Source organism: Lathamus discolor, chromosome 3, assembly GCF_037157495.1.
Source record: "Lathamus discolor isolate bLatDis1 chromosome 3, bLatDis1.hap1, whole genome shotgun sequence".
Lineage (NCBI taxonomy): Eukaryota > Metazoa > Chordata > Aves > Psittaciformes > Psittacidae > Lathamus > Lathamus discolor.
This window is the reverse complement of record NC_088886.1, coordinates 37,055,647-37,076,271: the sequence shown is the minus strand read 5'-3', so window position 1 is coordinate 37,076,271 and position 20,625 is coordinate 37,055,647. Positions and strand designations below refer to the sequence as shown.

The 20,625-nt window shown below is 39.5% G+C and overlaps 1 long non-coding RNA gene across 1 annotated transcript in view; it reads left to right on the top strand.

The window, feature by feature from the left end:
• The first annotated feature begins 733 nt into the window (after positions 1 to 733).
• The window catches only part of LOC136010931 (uncharacterized), an 89,092-nt gene continuing 69,200 nt past the window's right edge, over positions 734 to 20,625 (top strand). Inside the window, exon 1 of the long non-coding RNA XR_010611080.1 lies at positions 734 to 815. This is a non-coding gene — a long non-coding RNA (uncharacterized LOC136010931). The remainder of the gene's footprint in view (positions 816 to 20,625) is intronic.

Sequence of the window (20,625 nt, the reverse complement as noted above, 5' to 3'; positions counted from 1 at the left end):
GCTAAAAGAATCTTTTAGTGAAGTGGTGGTGGGAACGATAAATTGATTTACCCTCTGAAATGTTCTCGATCAGCAGTCACCGTCATGGCCTCAGTCCCGTAGCTGCCTTTCCTTCACTGCCACTTCTCCAGCCAGTTGGGAATGGGGTGCACCCTGTGTACACTTTCTAAAGGTAGTCTGGTTTCTGAGGACACCTAGCTTCATATGGGGGGGATTATCTGGGGATACATCAGCCTGTGTGAGTGCAAACCCAAAGGAATGGGATATGGAAAAGGGTATCCTGCAAAGCCTGAATGGGCATGGCTGTTATAGGGTCAGCAATGGTGTTAGGGCTGGAAGTCCCACATATCTCCATGTGGTGACAATGACAAATTAAAATCAGTGCAGGAGAATCATCACATGCAGAATTACAGTGCACAAATTACACTAACCCTGCCCCCACAAGGTAAGATGCTGCCTTCACATATCTCTGAGCACAAAGCCTGCCAGTGCCATGGCCCTGCCATGGGCTGCTACAGACCGTTTTGGTGCATAAACGGCTTTTTTAGCGCACCTAAGTTTTCAAAAAAATTTAGTAAAAATTCTGCAAGTGTGCAAGAAAAGAGATGACAAGCATTTGGGAAGCACTGGTGTGGCTTTAAGAGCCAGGGAGGGGGTGGGCCAGTCATCAGTGCCAGCTGGGGGTTTACGGTGGGTTTAGGTTTAGGTTTAGGCTTAGGTTTAAAGAGGGGGAGGGTGAAAAGATATGTGGTTTTATTCTTGCTTCTGGACAAGGGAGGGAAGGTGGTTTGGTCGTGATGTTCATGCTGATGAAGGTAATACTTTTTACAGGTTTGTTTTTTTTTTTCTTGTTTGTGTTAATAAGTGTTTGTCCTATTTTCTGATACTGAGGTCCTGGGTAAAAGTCTCTGCTTTGATAATGCATTAGATATTCTTTAAGGTGTTAAAACCAAAAAGAACTTAAGTTTTCAGAAGTGTTTTGGTACATGTGTCTTCAAGACATCGAGTTGCTGTTTGCTAACTGGTATGGTTAACAAAGTGTTCTTTGATAATTAATTTGTCAGATTCAATTGATTATTTTATACTCCCCCACAAAAAAACTCAAAACAAAATAAACCCCCCCCGCAAAAAAAAAAAAAACAACACCAAAACCAAGCAAACAAACAAAAAAACCCCACCATAAAACCCAGTTTAAAAGTTAAAAAATAAACAAAACCAAAACCCACAAAACTAAAAAATAGTCCCTGTCTATTCCTGTGCATTGATTTTAGGGGTTTCAGCCCGAACTTTCTGGGATAAGCATGTGGTGGTGCCAGAGGTGGTCTGTGCCGTGCTGTGTTGTGTTGTAACTATTTATGTTACGTGAGCATGAGGCCTATTTAGTGTTATGTAAACTTGTTTTGGGTTAATTGCACCCTGGGGCGTGATACCCCCAACTGTATAACCTCAGTAACTTGGGGGCTTTCTTGTAGGGAGATTGTGTTTTCATTCCATAATCTCAAAGATCTTGGAAAATCAGATGCCTAGCAGGGAAAGTACTCATGGTGGAAGTGAACATTACAGGAGAGGTTTGCTCTGCGTTGGGCTGCTGTAAGGATTTGGTCTTCTGTGGCCTGAAGCCAATACAAGTGAAAGGTAACAAATATCAGGGCAGCCAAGCATTGGCTGGCAGTTTCTGTAGTTCATATCTTGATGATAAAATACTGGTAACTTGTGAATTCTGATATTTTTATTAGCAAATTCCAAAATGTAGCTAATGCAATGGAGTTTTGAGAGCTTCGTGCTCAGAAGTCAAGTAACAAAAGCTTTTCCCCTATGCTCCCTGCATGTGTTTTTTTTCATGTTAATTAGACGTTAATTAATGTGGAAGCTTATACTTCTCTATTTTTTGGTGTTTCCCCTCTAAGGCTTCTCTCTGGTTATGTGAGCATTAATAAACCTCTGCTTGGTTGTTAGTTGCTATGACACTATTAACAATGACAGTCTGTTTCTATGCAGACACGCAGAATTTCTTACGTGTAAATATTGGTCAAAGAAAAATAAAAAGCACCCATCATATTTTCTGTTGATAATAAGCATGAAAGTTGTGATTAGAAGCTTCTTAAAGCTGTATTAATATATTAATTTTGTTGCTGTATTCACCTGCTGAAGGCATTTGGGCCCATGCGGTTTAAGAAACATTACCCACCTGTGCAAATTGTCAACTTGGTTTAGGGCTATTCCTCAGACTTATCCAGGATATCATTCCCAAGCATATGAAAGAGTTAGTCCTTGTTGGTATATAATAAAAGCTGAAATAGTTTAGCTTATTGACTAACCTGGTCTGTCCAAACAGTTGATGGGGGTTGTTGCTGATAGATGGGTTACAATTGCTTGCATGATCTCTTTGGAATGCTGCAATTTTCTGCAAAAAAAATGGAAGGTGCTGGTTACTGTATATGACTTAAGGGAATTGTCAGCCCCAAGAGGGATGAAATGCATATGTGCATATATCTGCATCGTTTTGATGTCCTCTAGAACACCTGCTTTCCCCTTTACTTTACATCCTGGCATTCTTCAGGAGTGACATCACTACTGATGTGCTGGCTGTGTTGTGTGTGAAGTACAAAACCTGAGGGTGGCCTGCAGTGTTTTGTTAACGCTTTCTCATTAAATTTCATTAGGGTGACATATAAGAAAATGATTCTCATGAGTTTAGTTCGGTTTTTTTTTTTTTTTTTCTGCATGTTTTATGTATTTACAATCCATTTTTAATAACTGCAGTACTTTGCCTAGAGGAGATGCTGCATGTCCCTGTTGTGGCTGCTTTTATTTAAAGGGGGTCAGTATGTGAGAAAATGACTGAATGTTTTCTCGGATCTTTGAGTGTTTCCTTTGGACTTTTCATAAAGAAGAAAGCTAAAATCTGGAAACGTTTCAAAGCGATGTGAGACTGTGCTCTCACTTTTTCTATCACTAGATGGCACGCAGTGTGTAGGAATGTACTTCTGCCTTGGCTGAGGCTTTGAGATGCTGAGCCCTGCCAAGAGGCCGGTTAATTTGCAGAGGCACAGAAGTAACTGAGTAATGACAGGCAGTTCACTTGGAGAAAACCTGGGTGAAAGGGACAAAAGCTGAGCAGACAATTAACTGAGGAGATGTCTGTGGCACGCGATGAATGGGCAGACGGCAGGGAATGGGTACAGACAACAGGCATCAGACTGACAGCTCTTGAGAATATGACACAGGCAGAAGTGAATGTTTGGTGTTAAAACAGGGAAGATTGCTGTTTTTTTTCTTAATATTATTTATTTTTACTGTAGATGCATCAGGTACATAATAGCTATCAAAGAACAGCCAAAATCAGTTTCTGTTCAATATTCCAAGTGGTTGTTGTCAAATGTGTTCTCTGAATCGCAGCAAAGAGGCATCAGTGACGGTTCATGCACATATTAAGAATTGCACTTATAAGCAGAAGCAAAACTAGCACATGGAGTTTCAACTGGCAGCAGCCAAGCTCTGCCCTGGGCCCCCACTGTCCAGCACAAACCTGCTGTGTCATATTTTAAGGGAGAATTGGTGTTTGTTCAACATTTACTTGGGGGGGGGGGGGGGAGGGTGGGAATCCTACCACGGTTCTGGGCCCTTAAACTCAAGGAGAAGCTCTCACTGATTCTTTTGGGAGTGATGCTATAACATAGCCTTGTCTTCTTACACACATGGACATTGCTGTTGTTGTGCATGGGAGCATTGCTGGTGATAACTCCCACAGGCTGCTGTCTCTGATAGTAGTGTTGACTTGTCCTTTGTGCTGTATCACTCAGTGTTTACTGGGGAAGTAAGAAGTGGTGGTGGTGGGGGGAAACAGTAGAGATAAAAATAATCCTCAACCTCAAACAAACTCTCCCCATGCCCAGCCCGTGCTTGTTCCCAACAAGTGCAATGTCTTGCTTAATCTTCTGTTTACTACTAAACATGGTATGTAAACTAATTAAGCTGAGATCTTCTGCAGGGAGCCAGGGTATAACACTCATGATGAAAGTAATGGGAACTTGAATGAGCCTCATTGATATTGTCATGTGTATAAAGGCTATCGAAGAGTAATCTCTAGCTTCTTTAATGTTATCCACAGTATTCTTCCCACCTGTACTTGAAATATTATGCCTTCACTGGTATCACTTATTGCATTTTGGATTAAACTCCATCCAAGACCAAGAGACAACTGCTGTTAGTGTCCACCTAATTGGGATGCGTCTGCTGGGGTTGGACAGATGTGGAGATCTTGGCTAATTGCCTCAAAATGAGCAAGTCAGGTAATGAAAGAAGTATTGATCTGTGTACTAGTGAATGTTGCTCCTTTGCATTGAGGAGATTGATTTGTGATACTCGAATGTCTTTGGCTTAATGACGATAAAGGAGTTGGTGCGCTGTTTTAAGGAATGTGACAAATCTGAGATTTGTCAAATGTCTGCAACTCCTCTAATATGATGTGGAGGCAAAGATAAATCTTTGATGGAGGCCCTATTTTATCAATATTTTATACATTCCCTCCACTGGATACATTTTTGGCAACTTAATGACAATCCTAAACTCAAATATCCTGGGAAGATCAACTGACTACAGAAGACTCTTTAAGTTTTGTCTGTTTCTGTGCATACTTGTCATGAAAACAGCATGATGTACTCTATTTCTGGTGCCATTAAGAGCTTCAAAAATGCATTGCATATTGTCTCCTTTGTAGCAGCTGGATCAGCAAAATCTTTGAAAAACATGGTTGCAGTATCAGTGGGACTTCTAACAGGCTTCAATAGTTTTATCGCCCCTTGAAGAAAACCCTAGCACTACAGTGAACAGAGGAACAAACAAAGCCCAAGATGAACTTAAATGCAACATAATCCAGTTTCTGATAGAAAGAACTAAAATCACGCCTATTTGCATAAACATGAAGCATGACTTCTTTTAAGATAGCTAGTTACTCAAAATTCCCTAGAAAATAGGGGAATATGGCCTTTGTAGAAGTGCAAAGTGACAAGAAAATGACTGAACTCTTAAGAGTGCTGAATGAGTACCTTGAAATTATACTGCAGCGTTTGCAATGTACAGAACATCTGCAGGAGGAATCTCAGATCTAACTCTCCTTTCTGTCCCAGCAGTCAGGTTCCTATTAATGTTATAGGTTTTTGATTGGGGTGTTTTAAAGTCAAAATATTGAAATAATGCACATGTTCAAATGTGTTAACTGTGAATTTATCATTGGGTTTTTAATAGCATCACATAATCAGGAATCAGGCAAAATAACAAGGTAGTACATTGCATGCACAAGGACTGTCCACATGAGGTCTGTTTATCCTAGAGAGAATTGGGGCTTTTGTTTCTTTTCCTGATTCACCTCATATTTTCTTGCTTTGATCATTTTAGAAGAAATTTTAAAGCAGTTTTGGCAGTGAATTACATTAAAAAAAAAAAAAAAGAAAAAAAAGGAAGTGTTGAAATAGAGTGGTCTCCAGTTTTGGTTTTGGCTCTTCCATTATTGAGCATCTACATGTGCACGTGCTGAAATATGCACACACTGAAAGTTATCTCTTTTACTGGGTCTGTACACAAGGAGATATGCCCTTGGCAATAAAATCTTGCCTTTTTAGTTAAATACTTAATTTTAAACAAGGGTCAAGTTCTGTTCATATCCAGTAAGTATGTTTTTATATTAAAAAATAAAAAAAACATGTATGTTGGCACAGCAACTCCTTCTTCCTCCTGCTGCTACTTCTGTACCAGGTCTTCTGACCTGCAGCAGCCAGGAAAGTATTCCTTAAATGAAAAAAGAGACTTCATTATATTCCTGGCAATTCAAAAGGCCTGCTCATATGGGTGTACTGGAGAACTTCAACTGCAATCAATCATTTTATTACTTTAATCTTACACAGTTGATTTTTAAATGTTAACATCTAATATGGCTATCAAGCTATTGCTTCCTCTGGTTATGAAACCTCTCAAGTGAGGTCAGGCATGTTCATTTAATCACCAATTTTATAACTGGTTATTGATGTGACAGTGTTGAGTCTGGCTGCTGTGCTAACCGGTTATTTTTGTTTGGCATTCAGCTTATAACACGCACTCAGATTAGTACTGTACTGTTTTACTTTCAGGTCCATAATCCTGGGGGAGCTAGGGGTGGGGGTGAGAAGAAGGAAATAATGAAAAAGAATATTAATTAAAATTTTAATTTGCTCAGCAGAGCTTTGGGAAACACAGTAACTTTCACTCCCAATACATTGAGCAGAAGCAGTGCATGTCAGTATAAATATGGCTGCTGCAGTGATGCATGCTGTTATTACTCATTACACTAAAACCTAGAAAAAAGACAGTTTAATTAAATGTCTTTTCTATTCCATGCCTTTCTACAGAAGATGTGAATTCCAAAAGAAAAGGAGCCTCTCTATGCATATGTCATGACAAAGTCCATACCTTGGTTTTCCATCTGTGAAATTTCTTAAAAAAAATAAATAATATATAATATTCTTTCACATGTATCTGTTCTAGACTGTGGTGAAATGTGTGGGAAAAGCAATGCATGTTGATTTCGGCAAGGAGCTGAATACTTTATTCTAACTGTAAGAGTATAACAATGCGTACTGCAATACTTATCAGCATAACTATACAACAGTGATGAATTTTTAATGGAAGTAGATTCTGTACAGAGCAGTTCTGGCATAAAAAATCTGGGAGAGAGTAATTTTCAGGTACTAGACCATAGGCATGCATATTATGAGGTCAGGAGGCTCATCCTTTGAGCACTTATCATAGCTTGTTCTTAGAGCCTGAATAGTTATCCGCATAAAGTAAGATCACATTTCAGTAAACCAAGTTTTGGTATAAATAAGTCTAAATGGGATGTAAGGTAGTAGATTGGCCAGTGGTTTTGCTTTAGATATGTAATACAGACAGAAACAGTTTTTGTGCAAATGATGTACATATTAAAAAGGAAGAGTAAAGGGAAAAATGGGTGGCTGTTTTAAGTTGAGGAGTAATGGGGAGGGAAACCAGCACATAGATTTCATGTGTGTATGAAACCCAGAAATTAACTGAGCAGATGCATTGCCCAGGTTGTTCAAAATATGAAGCTAAACAGCATGGGTGGTGATGGCATTGATATTTACAACAGTCCTGTCTGCAGGAGAAAGGAGTTAATACTGTGTATTTGTCAATTTCTAGCCTAAGAACAGACCTTCATCCAACAGCCATTGAAGTAAATGGCCTGGTATAGGAGGTGGGTAGGGAAGGAGACAGCAACGAAGTAGTTTTTACTGGAATAAACCACTGGGTCTGGACTTGAAAAAGTAGTTTGAAGCTGACTCGCATACCTCTGTCTGGTTTGAATATTCATCTGCTGAAAAATTAAGTCATGTGCAGGGTATGTAGGTAGAAAGAGCCCTGCTGGAAGAGGAAGGAAGTCTCTGTAGCCCTAACAAAACCTGTTGCTGTATACATCTTCCAAAATTTTATTCAACCATCTCCTTAATAGCCTTTTTAGTAGGAACAATAAATTCTTGCAGTAATCTGATGCTGGACCTGTGTGAAAGAATGGGATGTAGTATATTTATACCAAGGTAGTTTATAGTGAAGTTTGTTTGAGTGAGTATGCTATAGATTGCAATTAATGACATAATTTCTCAGCAGCAAATCCTGTACTGTTCTTTGCTCTAAACTTAAGCATTCACCAAAGAATCAAATGAGGTGATGTAACATAATTTCTCCTTATTTGAAGCTGTATCATCTATTATGTAATTCCTATGAGCAGCTCTTTTATTGAGAAGTATTGCTGTGATCGATGCCACTTTTATATTAGAATCTTTTTATACAAACATACAATGCAAAGCTGGAAAGAAAAATGCATTATTTCTTTCAGTCACTCATTCCTGTAAACCCTAAAGACAAACAGCTGAAATACTTGAGGGTGAGGCAGCAGTGTTTATTACTCCAAATTCTGGTGCATAAAGCCTAGGAGATCAGACTGGTTTCTGAATGCTGAAAACAAACTGACATACTTTAGGAAAAAGGAGAAGGGCGGAATTTAACTTGAGAGTTTTCACAGTGGAAAAGCGGGGTGAAAAACATGTTACAGATACAGAGATGAGATTTATCAGGGAATACTTCATTTAAAATCCTAGGTAAACTGAAACCTTCCTGAAGAAATGTGCTAAGCCCTGTTAAGTTTTATTTAGTAACTCTCAGTACAATACCCAGCTCTGAAACAGCAGCTCATACATGGGGACTTCAAGGCAATGATATTTTTTACCCCTGTTTTATAGATGAGGGAATTAAGGTAAGAAAAGACAAGATGCAGTGTCAGAAATGGAGCCATGTGGGGCTTTGGAGGTAGGTTTCCCAATCTTATGTAGTTAGGGTAAATCACTAAATCTTGTTACTGATAATTTGGTTCATAATGGAATAATTGTTTTCTGTGTAGAAGTACAGAGAGGTGGTTGCTATTACATAAACAACTTCCCAGTCCCTAACCACGTATGCCGCCTTGTGGGGTGAATAAGCGGTTTGGCAGCTGAGGCAGCTGGAGGTTCAGCCTTTGGCTGTTGCATCACCAGGTCTTTAGGATGAATCCCAAGGATTCATTCCTTGGAATGATGCTGAAACTTTTGTTGGTGGAAGCTTTGCGTAGCATGCTCACAGGGCATGTGAAATTGTTTAAACAGTCCTGTGCTTACAGCCTGTCTGAATAACAAATCCTTACATTTAAAACTACAGGATTTTACAGTTCGATTGGGTAATTTTGGATACCAGTGTTTATTTTCCCTGCATGCAATCCAAATGCATTCCTGTATGTACTGAGACAACAGTACATAACCAAGGCAGATGCTACAGTGAAAAACATCGTATCTGTACCTGGTAATTTCTTAATCCAATACCAGTATTGATTAAAGCAAAACATGCTGGGATTGTGGCCCATAGGGGTCTGTGTTGAAGTTTAGTAGTGGTGGCCCAGAATATATGTGCTGCTTAGAGTCAGGAAAGGGACATTCTCTCTAATGATGCCTGCCAGTGGGTGGGTTTGTTTTTTTTAGTCTCAGACATTAGATTCTCTTTCATGTACATATCTGTTTCCCCTGCGTGTCAAAATCCTACAGGACTTTACAGGTACTTGAGACTCTTAATTTCTTCAACAAATATTTGCCCTCGAATGGCATAAGGTAGCCATTCCCCGCAGAATGCCATGGGTTGCTGCCATGCTGGAAACGAGTGTCTTAGGAGATGTGTATCTCTTGATATTGTGTATCTCTTGAGTTACAGGTTGAGCCATTTCTACTTTCAGCTATATGGCTGAAAGATTAGGTTTTACTATTGTGGTCAAGCATGATTATTTGGGTTGAGGATAAATGGGATATTTAAACACTGGGACAAATGTTTATCTTAATTGTGAAACAATTAGAAAATACCTGCTTCAGCTTAAACAGTTTAACAGCCAGAAAATTCTCTAAGAAATTTCATGTGTGAGTGTACTTGTTGAAAGTAGTGGCAAACTGTGAAGAGACACTTAATAACTGTCTCCACAGCTATCATAATTCAAGTGAAAACATGGGCTGCTTTTTATGATGGGAATGACTATTCATATTTCTTGGGATAGTTGATCACTACAGGGAATTTAACAAATTAACTCCAATTAATCTTTGAGAGGTCTACATACACTTCCAGAAAAGTGGAAGCAAACAGATCCTTATCAGGTGTGTTTGGGCCAGGCTTTTCTTACACAGCTCCAGTTCTTGAGCTGGCGTGGTCCTTCCTGACTTTTTTCCTCCACTAACCTGATTCCTCACATGGTGCATCTGTATTAAGGTCTTCTGTGTTTGGGTTAACTGTGATTGGGTTAATTATGAGATGGGTTGATCTTCCTCTTTGAGTTAATTGTGAAATCTCATGGTTGATTCTTTATTTTTAAAGCTGTTCTTTTAATTTTGCCAAGATGCACGTATTGTACTTGGGGAGGAATTTTAGAAACTGCCTTTGTTTTGTAATGCAAGTTGTGAATTAAGTACTTTGGTCTTCCTGCACCAGTGGACCTTTCTTTGATATGGTTAAACACCTGAGAGGTAAGCCTTGGGGCTTTCCTCGCTCTGGGGTATAAAATGCGGATTATTTCTTAAGCTAAAAAAGCCCCTGTCTTTGAAATGTGCTGTGTGAGGAAAAATGTGCAAGGTTACTGCAGCCCTAGGGTGATAATAATGTATGCTCCACAAGCTACACAAGTTTGACATTGTGGAGGTTTTATATAAAAAGCTGCTGCAAAACAGCACCGTACAGAGCTTATCAGTGGGCTCCTCTTACCAAGATCTCTGCGATACTGTGAACTTCATGAATTAATGCATCAAAATTAATACATCACTAAAGAGTCTGAAGTGTTGTAGTTTTCAGTGGAGAAGAACTTAATTTTCATCTGAGAAGGGACTGGGAGAACATGTCGAAGTGACGGGGTTTGCTCCTTCTGCTCAGATGTACCTGCAGTGATCCTGAAGGTGCACTATTCTTTTGGTGGCTGGAGGGACCCCTACCTCTGCAGGGAGTGTTTGTTATGTGGAATGGGAAAACTATTCCTTTCCAAGATGTTTTCCCCTGTTAGGAGGAAATGATGGCAAGTAAATCAGTTTCGTTATTCTGGAATGTCTGCATGGTTTAGTGAAAACAACTGAAGACTATGGTAAAATAATTTTTGTTCTTCCATAGAAGCAACATTGTTGAATCTAGTTCTTGGGCCTTGTGTATACCTGCTGACCACTTCCAGGGGAAAAGAGATCTATACATCCTTTTTATTCCTTTTTTTTTTTTTTATTATTAAATAAAAAGGATAAGCTTTAAGTGCTTCCCTTATTCTCTCGTACTTTGCTGTTTTTTGCCTTGCAAGATTCTTCCTGCACAGTGGAACAAGCTGTGTGAAAGAAGGATATGTTGCTGTGATCAACAGTAATTTTTAGTGTCACTCTGCCATAATCCATCCTGCTATACAGTCCTTGAAAGAATGACTTTTCACATCTTTAGGGATACCTGGATTTTATCAGTGGCAAATGGCTTTCTTTGGAACTGCAGCTTAGCTACAAATTGACCTTTCCTGAACTCTAGTTTCTGACTGTTTTGGTGTTATTTTTCTGACTTTGATTTCACTTGTGATAAAAACTGAAAAAAAAAAATGTATAGGGGAACTTTGTATTGCTAATAATTTTCTGGCTTTACTCTTAAACTTTGAGCTTCTGCATGTCCTGGTGTTAGAAGATGTGTCCTCAAGACTGACTACTAAGCTTAGCCAATGTACTGTACTGACCTGAAGAAAATGAGTTTGTATCCTTGACCTGTGTATCAGTGATACCTGTGGCCTTTTCATATCCTAGGACAATGTCTGACCCTGCCTTCCTTCCCCCTGCTTTCCAATGTGTTCAGCCTTTTGAGACTGTGATAGCTGTGGTTGTGACACAAATTCCTTTTTTGAGGTCTCTGGACAAATCTGTACCTTGCCAACAAGGACTATGGTACTATAAATACACACAAGTATCTACACTTTATATCCTTGTGATCCCAGCCAGCCCAGGGTCCTAAGTAAGCCTTTAGAGAATAAGCCTGTATGTGCAGGTAGTTGTGGAGCCACTTAGTGATGACAAATTAAGTGCCAGATCTTTAATCATAATCTTTAATCACATGTCCAACTTCAGTTTAATTATTCATAGCTGCTGGAAGCAATCCTGAAATTATGTATGACTGCAAGAAAACACTTAACTGCAGTCCAAGGCTATACATTCGTGCTTAAATAACTTAAGTGCTTGTTCCTCAGAAAAGTTCTATGCATTTGGGGTCATGTGCCTAATCAAATAGAGAGCCTGTTGGGAGAGAAATGAGAGAAAAACTTAAGGTGTTGCTAAAGAGAGGGAGTCTTTTTTCCTAGTTCAGTGGTAGTTGGACTAAACTGAACTTGATCAAAATCTTCAAAGAAAGATGTTAAATTCAGTTATTCTAGGTATTGAAAGCGGTCTTTGGGGCTAGCTGGTTTAGTTTTGGGGATTGTTAGTTTATATGTGTGGGGTGGTAATGTTTGTCTTGGTGGTGGTCTTGGGTTTGGCTTTGTTGGGTTTTTTTGGTATATTTGAATAAATGGTGTTTTGTTTGCAGTGAACTCTTTTTGAGTAATTTGGAGCAGTCAACTGCCATTCCCTGGAGCATTTCATTCACAGCCAATGGTAGATGGAAACTGCAGTCCAGAAATGTGATTTAAAACTTACAACACTGAGTCATTTCCCCCCAAGAATAACTAAAACACAAACAACTAAGCCCCCATTCTAGATGAATGATGAAGCAGTTGAAACATACCTCCCATAATCATGAAAAACAAAAATGCTCTTCTGTGTTGGAAAATAAGTGCATTAGGTCTGATTTTAAACGGTGTGTACATGGATGCTTGTGGTTTTGTTGCATACTGTTTTAAACCTATATATGCCTAGAGCACTGTACATCTTGCTCTTTCCAAGAAGACTGTGTAGTAGTACACATTTTTACAAAATAGCAACAGCAGGGAAATTAAGTCTCTTCTAGTTCTCTAATAGAGCTATGACTTTTTTTTTTATATTGGAATTTGATAATTTTTCTATAGTTCTTTATCCTCTTATTTGGTGTTTGTGGAAAAATCCCAAGGGAGTTTATTAAATTGAATTGAGTTTGGACAGGAATTTCATCTCTTCCAGAATGTGTTTTGCTGTTTTGTCAGAGAACAGGGTTATTTTGACAGTGGAATAATGCAGATAGCTGTGATTTAAAGAATGGAAAGAATTCATGACAGGAGTGGAGATCTGTCCTTGTTGGGAGCCTGCACAGTGTGCTTCACCATGCGTATTGATTCAGCCCATCAAATTGTGTTGTCATAAATGTAATTTATGCTCTGACCTTCAGCCAGTTCTCAACTGTACAGATATTTACAGATGGGTGTACTTATCACTTGATCCAAGGAAATGCAGGATAGAATTCAAGCAGCCATGCAGTCTGGAGGCAGGAAGGACTTTCTGGGAGGGGGTGGGGTGGAAGGAATTTTGTTCTGTAGGCATTGCTACAAATAAAATTCAGCTATAAAACTTCTTGAAGAAGAATAACTCCAAGGGAAAGAAAAAAGCAAACACCTCTCCCCTGGCCCTCCTTTCAGCTTTTTTTTTTTTCCTTTTTTTTTTTTTTCTCCTTCCCTATTGTTAGATGCTAGGACTTTTTAATTTTAGTTTTGTTTGGGCCAGTTCAGAGATCTGAGAACTTGTGTAGTCACCTGTGAATGGGCAAGTTACATGGGAACAGTTAAGAGTGGTAGTTTGTTGCAAAGATTAAGGGTATACCTGAAGGAGGAGAGCACTGAAACATACAATTGAGAAGGGTAAACATAACTGTAAAAGCAAAGAAAGGAACGGGCTGTGACTTGGTAAATAAAGGACTCTTCTTGACTTTTACGAAAAGTAACCTGTTAGCTAACCTTTCAGCAGGATAACCTAGAGTGGGAGGGTGGGAAAGTCTGTGAAAAGTCTTCACCTTTAATTCAATTACAATTACAGTGTATAAATAAGCCAACTATATGTTGCAGTGCATGGTGGTGAGTATGACTTTTGTGAGTTCTGACAAGATTGAATAGATGTAATTATGTGCATAATTGTATACTGATACATGTAAATTAATGTCAAGTGTCAGTGTATCAGTTTGCTATATGATACCCTAATATGTTACAGTTGGTAAGAATTTAGGATGGGCAGATTTGTAAGTGACTTAGACTGGGCTTTCTTTGTACTGGATTAAAAACCCTGTTACTTGCTGACACACTGGCTATGAAAACTTAACAAATCTTTCAAAAGAGGTTGTAGAAATTCTGCTTCTTATCAGAACTGTTTTTCTACCTTCAAGCCAGACTCCCCATATTGTTAATTCAGTTGCAGACTGATGGAACTGTATCTTGTTACCATGGTATTGGGGTGGGGGGAAAATAATGCAGTGGTAAGAAATGCTAACATTTCTTTGTGCCTGTGCATTCTGTGTGTGTGCCTTCAGTGTCATGGTGCAAGGCTGATGTACAAAATCTCATGTTTTGAGGTGAAAAAGACACAGAACTATCAGATTGAGTTATTGTCTTTAATGGCTGGGAGGTTCTGTGTCTTGAAGTGACATCAGGACAAGAATCCATTTACATATGGACTTTTAAGTGGTGTAAAGAGCACATGAAGTGCTGCTAAAAGACCCCAAAACCAACTAACACAAAAATTAGCAAAAAATCCACCAAAACCAAGAATCCCGCATCACCAAAATACCTGCTGCTTTGGAAACAAAAATGCAAATCCAATCTCATAGTGAGAACAGAAAATGGCACATCAGTTATTTGCCCTGAGTAACTAGTGAGAATAGGGAAAAGTATAATCTCATTACCAACTTCATCTTCTGGCATTTTTTGGATGCAGTACAAGTGATTGTATCAATCTAGGGACAAAAGGATTATGTTGGGGCCAGTTATTCAAGCTTGAATAATCTTGGTGTATAAAGTGGGTTGCTCTGAAAACCCACGGCACTAAAGTCATCTAAGGTGGATGGTGTTCTGTTGACAATATATTTGTTTCTTTAATGAGATTTTGTCATGCAAGTATGTATAGTGTTTTGCCAGATGCAAGTGCCTTTGCTGCTGCCATACGGTATTTGTATTGTCTCTGCTGACTTGCCTAGTGCAGAAACCAGCAGAACTTTAGATGACCATTCCTATGAATTTATTTTCATTATTAGGCTCTCCCAGTGCTCCAGGTGATGCTGTGGAAATGAGGGCTCAGTGGATTCCTCCAGAACCCAGCTGCTGTATTCCCTACCAATCCTGAAAAGTAATGCCTGGTGCTATTTCCCAAAATTTTCCTTGCTCAGGCTGTAAGTCCTGATGCAGCGTAACTATGATGGATGAGTGGAGGTAATGGGCATTTAAAGAAGTGATGTTGTTTCTTTCTTTGGTTTTCTCAGAACCATCAAGAAAATCTATGCTGGGAATACAAAGTTTTGACAATCTAAGCTGGTCTGGGTGACAGTACAGACATATTAACATAAAATCTAGTTTGGGCTAAACTTAGCTCTAATGAGGAGGAGGGTCTGTTGAATAACCATAGGGGTTGGCATATGTGGTGAGTCTGGTACACCAGTTACCTCCTTCAGAGTTACCTTAAATGACCGAGATCATCACTCGGCATCTGAGCCTCCCAAAACTTCTATGTTTATATATATATATACATATATATACACACACACATATATATATGTGTGTATGTGTGTGTATATATAATGTATATATAAGAAATACATTACACAAGAAATTTATAAGTGTATGTTGTGGTTTAAACCCAATCAGCCAAGCAGCTACTTGCTCACTTCCCCGTCCACCTTCCTCCCTCCCTGGTCCTGGAGGGATGGGGAGGAGAATCGAAAGAATGTAACTCCAGCGGGTTTAGGTAAGAACAGTTTAGTAACTATGGTAAAACACAAATCACTGCTGCTACCACCAGTAATAATAATAAGGGAAATACCAAGGGAAGAGAATACAACTGCTCACCACCTGCCGACCGATACTCAGTGATCCAGCCCTTCTGGGTAACTGCCCCCAGTTTATATACTTGGCATGACATGCAATGGTATGGAATACCTCTTTGGCTAGTTTGGGTCAGGTGTCCTGCCTCTGGTTCCTCCTGGCTTCCCCTTCTCCCTGGCAGAGCATGAGACTCAGAAAGTCCTTGGTCAGACTAAACATTACTGAGCAGTAACTAAAACATCGGTGTTATCAGAGCTGTTCCCAGGCTGAAAGTCAAAACCACAGCACTGCACCAGCTACTAAGAAGGAGGAAAATAACTGCTACTGCTGAACCCAGGACAGTGTGTAACCCACAAAGAAGGATTTAGGCTTTTTGGAAAGCCTTCAACTCTTAACCAAGCTCCTAATCCAGTGACATAATTTGTTCTCTTCTGAATAACTTGCAGGGTGATGATGTGTGTTCTGAGGTTATACTCTGGTACTCCAAGCCAGCCTAATTTGCCTTTCTTCTTTTTTTTTTTTTATCTTTTTTTTTTGTTTTGTTTCGGTGATTTTTTTTTTTTCTTGGTTGTTTGGGGTGTTTTTTGTTTGTTTTGTGTTTTTTGTTTTTGTTTTTTTTTTTTTTTTTTTGCTAGGAAAGCTGTGGATGGAGGTAAGTGTGCATCAGTTTTAATCTGACATGCTGGTATACAGATGTAGGAACAGTCCACTTAAAGCTCAGATTTCTCACACACTGGCACTGAATGAAGGATCCTTAGTGTTTGAATATTTGGTGTATTTCAGTGACTGCTTAAACACCAGTGTTGTTTGCATGTAAGTTTTGTGCTTATGTTAAGTAATTATTATTGAAGTCCCACTGCATATCCAGTCAGTGCTACATCTTGACTATCTCACCACTAATCCAAGGGAGAGGGGGAAGATCTTGGGCAAAGGAGCACATATCTCCTGCTTCTATGGCAATAAAAACATTTACCATTTAACACGTTTAGGGATTCTTAACATCTGTCACAAAGCTATTATACATATTTACTTGTGTTGAAACTTGCTGTGAAGGACCACACACAGCTCTCCTGGGGATGGAGCCCTGCAACTGTACAGGAAAACTGCAGGTGGTAAAAATACAAAGTAAAAAAGGTGACTGCAAAGCCTTACGCTATTATGACTTCAGCTTCATGACATTGTGAACAGCTTTTCTTGAGCTCCCATGAACCTCTCAGTAAGCTCCTGAAACAACCTTTAACATAGAATCACAGAATAGTTTGGGTTGGAAGGGGCCTTAAAGATCATGAAGTTCCAGTCCCCCTGCCACTGGTAGGGAGACCTTCCGCTAGGCCAGGATGCTCAAAGCCTCATCCAACCTGGCCTTGAATACTGCCAGGGATGGGGCAGCCACAGCTTCTCTGGGCAGTCCATGCCAATGCCTCGCCACCCTCGCAGGGAAGAACTTCTTCCTAATATCTAATCTAAATCTGCCATCATCTTGGGAAACTTTGAATGTAGACCTTGCAGATATGTGGAATGGGAACTTGTATTCACTTCACTTGAAAGAAAATAAATCAAAACAAATTAATGATTTCTCAACATTGATTGAATAATCATATGTTTAAAATAAAAGAATAATATACAGGGTGTAAAAGTTCTGAGAGATGACATTGCCCAGCTTCTGTTCTCAGAGTGCTACATGATACCAAATGGGTGTGATTTTTCAATCTTAAAAGGCAGTAAAAACAATTCGTGGCTTAATTATTTATTTATTTTTAAATGGGATTTGGCCACATGCCTTTGATTTATTTGAGGAAAAATATTTAGCTTAAGGTGTTTCATTCTAGTGATTAGTCTACAAAGGCCTTGCTTTCTTGGCCTTGAGTTTTTGATTTTGTTGTGTGTATGTTGTTGCATGACTGACTCAATGTGACCATTTCTGTTTTGATCAGAGGTTTCTTGGTATCTCCAGGAATGGAAATGGTATGTTTTCCATGCTGCTGACTGGGGAGTGCAGCTGGTCAGTGGGCAAGGTCTTCATACAGAGCAGGAGAGTTGTGTAATAAAGTCCACAATTCAAAAATAGGGAATAATAAGATAAGTATGATTCTGATTTCCCTGTCACAGTGGTTTTGAGCATCTTAAAAATACTTCCTAATCTGCAGTCTACCCTCCCCAACAATTTAATTGATAAGGGGAGTTGTTTGAATTAGTTATAGGAGAGATTTTTGGGAGTGTGGAGTGCAGAGTTATTGGGGTCATGGTGGTGTTTAAATTCTTTTTTTTTTTTTTTTTAATGAATAATTGTTCTTATTGAAGAAGGGGTGGCAGCAGGCTTGAACAGCTGAAACATGTCAGATGTGGTAATGAATAAGGCCGCTTGTCTGCTGGGCGGCCCATGTCCACAGGTCACCCTTCCATTTGCACCGCCATGCTACTCCACATGGTTTTAGCTGCTGCCAGCTTCTGTTTGCTCTCTGCCAAGTCTGCTGAGTTGTCTCTGTGTTGGGTGGAGGTTTATGGTGTCAGCTGAAACAGATGGGAGGGGCTCATGGAACATGGCAAAACTTCAGCTTCACATATCAGTCCAAAAGGAGTAGAGCGATGAAGAAGCACCATGCAGTGCTCGGTTTTGTTGCGCAGATTGCAATAAAACACCCGCCTGGCTTGTCTTTGTGCATGGGAGACAAATATCTTATTCCACTACAAAGAAATACCTTAGTTTTTGTTTATTCATTATTGAGAATGTGCATATGCTTAATATCTGATAAATTATTTTTTTTTTCCTTGGTTGTTTAAATTGCTTTCAGACTAATTGGATTGGGTGTGAATTAACAGCTGGCTAAAATACAGGAAAAACATTTTATTTCATGGCGAAACAAATCTACTGAATAAATATTAATCTTCTACTTGTAAAGCCTTGTCCTGCAGGTTAGGTAGGTTTTTTGTAAAGTCCTTAGCCACTTCACTGGTACCAGCATATTAATCACATAGCATACCCAAACTGCAAAATCACTGACAAAGAAATCCAGTACAAATGTGGAGACTTAATCTATTTTCTAGTTTTTTATTATTTTTTGTAACAGTATAAGATGATGATGAGATCTTGTCCATGCTGCGGCGTGAAATGTGGACATATAACAATTGAAAGGGACCTGTACTCAATGGCAGTGAAATCAGACAAATAACAGAAATCTAATTGCTGGGGTTGTCTAAAGGGGTATAAGGTGAAGTATCAAACTATGTTTTAATAGATACAGGAGCTTGAATATTATCATTGGACAAATACTATTTGATGTCATGATGGTAGCATCAGTTGGTGCATCTATAAAGCAAAGCTGTGCATGAATTGGTGTAGTGACTTAGGTAGCAAATATATTACAACAGTAACTTGTGGGCTTAATGAGGGAAAGAGCTCAGGTTTTCATTAAGAAAACTTGTCTGCTTCAAAAAAGCAAAGGAAGGGGATTGAGCATGCCATACAAGTAAAAGAAGATAAAAAGGATTCTCTCTTCCACCCAAGAGACCCTGAATAAGTAAGGGTACAACCCCCAAAATCCTGGGACTCTAAAGTCTGTTGTATAAGGCTGAAGAGACCCATGGTTCCTCAGGGGAATGCTTACAGTATCCTTCTTAAAGACATTTGATGTTGATGCAGCTAAATATCTATGTGTCCCTCTTGCATGAAGGTTGGAATATCAGAGCATCTGATGCCTCTGCAGTGTGGCCAGGGAGGCCCTGGAACTGGCACAGGCACAGTGTGGGGAGTCTACTAATGGTGCAACAGAGCAGCTTATGTTCAAAAAAAAAAAGGTCTCTTGAGCTTTGGGCTCACCGGAGCTACCAATTACAGTGATGTGCCCTCCTTGCAAGAGGTCAGGTAAAAGAAGCAGTATGATTATCACACTCAACTGCAGTTGCTGCTCAGACTTTAGACTTCCCTTCAAAGGCTTTTGCTTTTCTACCCTCAACATTAAAACTGAGGTACATTTGCAAGCTACTGTGGGCAGGGAGAGTGCTAACATTTACTGATGGTATTTGTTCTTTGATTGTTTTGAAGTATGCACTCTTAAAATCCTGAGCAAAGTAAAAGATGCTTGAGTAGCTTGTTAAAACTTTAGTTCTCACAGACTGTACATAGTCAAGAATAACAGTCCCTTTGATGCTGATGCAGGTCAGTAATGACCATGGCTAGGACTTGCTTATGGAGACAGGTGAAACAGCTTGAAATATTTTGCTATTGTCTGCAGTTGCATTACCAAGCCAGCCCCATCCTTTGGTTCCTCTGTGCTCCTGGAAGTGTAGATGCTGCAGCATCTCAAGGCAAATCATGTGATCATTACTCCTCACTTGGCATGTGATCATTACTCCTCACTTGGCATGTGATATGCCTTACCTAGAATACTGTGTCTGGATTTGGTGTTTCTCTGTTTAAAAGAGCAGAAAAACTAAAGAAGGCCCGTGGAGTGCCACCAAGGTTTAAGGAGTTGGGGAAACTGGTCTTCCAGTATCAGAAACATCAGAAAATTTAGGGAAAGTGGAGTCTATCCCTTCATAAGGATGCAGTCTGGTAGGATCAGAGGCATTCATTTGGTATGAGTAAGGAACAAGGAAAAAAAAAAAAACAACAAAACAAATACACCCCCCTCCCCCCTAAACCAAAACAACCCCAAACCAAACAAACAATCAGTCAATCAAAACCAAAACAAAACCACCAACCAACCAAAATCCACATTGGAATAAATGGCCTTGAAGCGGAGGACTGTCGTTTGCTGGAGATGTCCACCACAGGAGGCTTTTTTTCTCTTTCCTTTGTCCTTATCCCTCTTCACAGTCTAAATGTTCTTACAAGCTTCAGGTTAAAAGCTGTTCAGAGTGTGGTCATCTGTTGGTTGTGAGGGGGTTTCCTGTGTGTTAACTTAAGAAATTACAGTGCACAGATTTCCAAAACCAACACCCTTAGGCTTCTGCTTGAAGAGCTTGATACAAGAATCCTATTTCAAATTTGGCTTCATCTGCATTGTGGATGTATCATCAAAAAACGATTCTGCCTATGTATGTATGGCTGGCTGCCTGCAGTGAACAGCAGTCATGTG